Source organism: Belonocnema kinseyi, chromosome 1, assembly GCF_010883055.1.
Source record: "Belonocnema kinseyi isolate 2016_QV_RU_SX_M_011 chromosome 1, B_treatae_v1, whole genome shotgun sequence".
Classification (NCBI taxonomy): Eukaryota; Metazoa; Arthropoda; class Insecta; order Hymenoptera; family Cynipidae; genus Belonocnema; species Belonocnema kinseyi.
Window position 1 is genome coordinate 123,550,359 of NC_046657.1, and position 3,928 is coordinate 123,554,286.

The following is a 3,928-nucleotide window of genomic DNA, read 5'->3' on the forward strand; positions in this document are numbered from 1 at the left end:
ATTTTCCCTAGTTCCCCTTCCTCCCCCATTTCCCCTCACTACCCACCCACAACATCAACTCCAGTCCCCTCGCTTCACCTGCTTCCACTCCCTTCATTTCTCCATATCCCGCTTCCCCTAGCCTCATTAACCCCTCCAATAATTTCTTCTACTTTCCCTGCCTCATTTCCTCCAACTTCCGTCCCTTCCCCCCATAGGTCCTTTCTTGGAGAAAAGTACAACGGATGGACGGACGGACACCCGACTGAAACTATTTCTGAATACAATTTTCCAGCTGAAACCGAGTTTCTGCCCGGGGCTACGAAACCCTAATACAACATTTTTTTGCAACGATATGACCATATTGTGTTGACATTTTAAGTCTACACCTACGGTACAGGCGGACGGGAGAAATTTTTTTTTCTTTACGGACGGACGCGAACATTTTTTAAGCACACACGTGCAGCCTGCAGGTGTCTACACTTACAGTACAGTCTGCTTTGGAGCAAAGAATATCTGGACGGTGAGGTGCTTCGATCTGTCGGCCAAATATCACAAACGCGATTGCATGACTCGCGCCACAATCGATTCGAATAAAAACATTGCTTAATTCCTTTATTATTAAACGACGCACTTTGTGTTGCTTTTTGAACTTAATTAATTCTTAAGCGACTGCAGTATCGAAAAATTAAAACTTTATTTACTTCTTTCGATCAATACAAAATGAGTTTGAGCTTTTATTGTGTCAATAGCAAGCTTTGTTACCTGATTCATGGTTAAAAAATCCCAGGACACTTGTTGTCATCTTGAGGTATTAACCGATTTTGTAAATAGCTTCACTCCAAAATACAATGTTTTATTCCTTTGTACCCATCAGCTGTTTCGAAGCGAGTATCTGCGAGGTTAAGTTTTATTTGGAACCGTGACGGCGTTGTGTTTTATCACACGTTATTCTCACGGAAGAAGGCACTTCATTTGATTAGTCGGCCTGGTTGAAATCACAGGGTAGCCAATTGTCATCTTCAATTTAAAATTCTTGCTTTACAATTAGTTAAATTGAATGTCAATTTATGTGGATATTTTTTGTTTTGATTTTGTTTTGATTATGTGTTTTTCTTTTAATGTGTATATAAAATTTGTTGAAAATTTGGAAAATATGAAATATCACGCTCTTTTGCAATTTAAAGTACAATTAAAGTATCACTTGCCAAAAATGTTTAACTACAATAAATCATTTTGAAGTTACAAAAAAATTTTCCGAAATTTTGTACATTGAGATGTTTCAGAGATCATGGGGTTGCAATCTGGTTAGATTTGTTCAATGCTCCCGATTTTAGAATATAAAAATGAGATGTCGATACTGAATTTGTATCAGCAATTCCAACTCGATATCTCTAAGGGTTAATTAACTCTTATTATCCCTATAATGAATGTAGAATTCGATTGTAGGTGGCTGACCGAAGGCCAGGACTAAAATGACCATTTCAGTTTTAAGTAATGATCAATCATTTTCTCATTCAGAACGACTTAATATAATATTTCAATTTTCACCACATTAATAATATTAATAATACGTCAATACATAATCCAAGCTAGAGACAAGAATTTTCTAATATACACAGGGTACTTCTGCACAGCTTTTGCAACTGTTTTGCATACAGCACACAAAAAAACATATTATAACAATGTTAAAAATGAAAAAAACTAATACAGTGAAACTCTTCATTAGCCCTCCCTTCTATAGCCCTTCTGAGAATTGAAGCAGCGCCGCAGGTGGGTATAACCGGAGCTGAGCGGGGGCCGCGAGGTCTTCGGTTGTCACTCAGGCGAGCACTCAAGCGTGAACAAACAAAAGCTGAGTAGACTATAGTGAGTTATTTCCTGCCCCTCGTCAGCCCCAAAATCGACACTATAAAAGAGTTTCACTGTAATTACTTATTATTACTTGATATTTGATAATAACTTTGAAATAACTTTGTTTCCTCATAGTTAAAGCTCTATATTGGTACAAATTTCGAAAAAAATGTATTCGTTTAATGAAACGTTCCTTAATTTTAAAATGTCTCATACAATGTTATAAGTTTTTATTTAAGATTCAAAAGTAATATAGTTTATCGTAAATAATTGTATGCAAAATAAAAATGAAAAAGATTCACCATTAATAACAGATGTGTGTCAGCTTTAGCACCTTATAATACAGTCAAACCTGGATTTAATGTGAATTTCGGGACTGAACGTGGCATTAAATCCAAAGTCTCGGAACTATTTTGTATCTCTCCTGTTTTTTTTCTCTTTCTTGTTTCTCTCTTTATTCTGTGACGCTTGAGTGAGCACCGCAAATCCTCCCGCAGTTCCTCTCACCAATCCCCACCGCGCGGCGTCAATTCTCGGAAACAAGAAATGGAGGATCACGGAATCCAGGTTTGACTGTTTTCAAAAATAGGTTTTTAATAGTAAAACTTTTTTCATATACAGCAAAACACTTTAATAGCCCTCCCTTTTATAGCCATTCCGAGAATTGACGCCGCGCCGTAGGTAGGTATAACAGGAACTGCGCGGGGGCCGCGGGGTATGCGGTTGTCACTCAAGCGAGTAGTCAAGCGTGAACAAACAAAAGCGGAGCGGGCTACAATGAGTTGGCTTACACTCACCGTCAGCCCTAAAATCGGCGCTATAAAAGAGTTTCACTGTGATTCAAAGTTGGCGCAAGACTAAAATCCCTTCACCTGAGATAAATCCTTTGATCTATAATTCTATAATATTGATGGATTAACCAGTTCGATTTTCTGTGTAAATTAGATTAAAAGATTGATATTAAAAAATTTTTCTCAAGTTCTATGATCGATTAAACAAACAATTGAATTTGAGTTTTGTTTTTCGAAAAATAATAATTAGCAGTTGCACATTTTTAAATATTTAATTTTCTTGTGAAATTAAAATATCGTTAAAAACTCAATATAATTCTCGTTAACTGAAACTAAACGGTGCATAATGTGAAAGAAAGCGGCGCACCCTTTATTCTGTATTTAAAATGCGATATTGCTTCTTCTACGTTTTGAAATTGAAAGTTTACAAATATTAGTTACAAGCCTTTATATTTTTTATCTAGATGAAGCAAATATTGCATTTAGAAACGCATAATCAAGGATAACCCGCTTTTTTCCTCATTCGCTGCTAATGCCCACAGTTTTCGGTGCTTAAGGAAATTTTTAAAACAAATTAAAATATATTTTATTGTTTAAAAATATACTTTTTGAATTTTTCGTTTAGAAAAATTAGGAATTGTTTTTCATAAATCATTTCAATTTTCTAAGTTATTAAAAAAATTTTTATTCATTCCAAAACATATTTTCAGGTACAAAAGTTGCGAAATTAATGTATTTTTTAAACTTTATGAGTTGTGTAAACAATGAGAAACATTTTATTCCACCAAATTTTAGACAGATTTGAGGACATTGCGGAATATTTATAGGTAGTACTTTGTTTAAACAAATTGGTTTTGTTTTAAGATTTAAAATTAATCTTAGAAGGCAAAGTAATAACTTAAAATATTCTAATCTGTCGAAAATGACAAAAATCATTTTTCCAAAAATGACATATTGGCTAAAAAAACTTGATAAATTCCTATGCACTTTGCAACAAACAGGTGATTTAAAATAGAGAGTCTGTCTGTAGAGTTTGATATTATAAAATCGTTATCACCATGATTTTAAATAATTGTAGAAATTTAAAAAAACGCGCCTCGAAGGAAAAAAAAACACTTTTTTCCTTATTGAATTTTGTCGTAACTTAAGGACATTATCCAATCATTTTTTTTATCGATTCAGTAACTTCCCATTTACTTTATCTTGATACACTTGTTTCGTTAGTCGTTCATTTGGCATTCTCTCAACATGTCCAAACCATCTTAACCGATTTCTTTCCCATGTGTCTACTAGCGTCTCTTCTG

The 3,928-nt window shown here is 34.4% G+C and overlaps 1 protein-coding gene across 1 annotated transcript in view; it reads right to left on the minus strand.

Moving 5' to 3' along the window:
• The window catches only part of LOC117175572 (serine/threonine-protein kinase ULK3), an 81,685-nt gene extending 80,785 nt beyond the window's left edge, over positions 1-900 (minus strand). Inside the window, exon 1 of the mRNA XM_033365281.1 lies at positions 745-900. The gene's annotated coding sequence lies outside the window, so the exon portion shown is untranslated. The remainder of the gene's footprint in view (positions 1-744) is intronic.
• Positions 901-3,928: the final 3,028 nt, after the last annotated feature.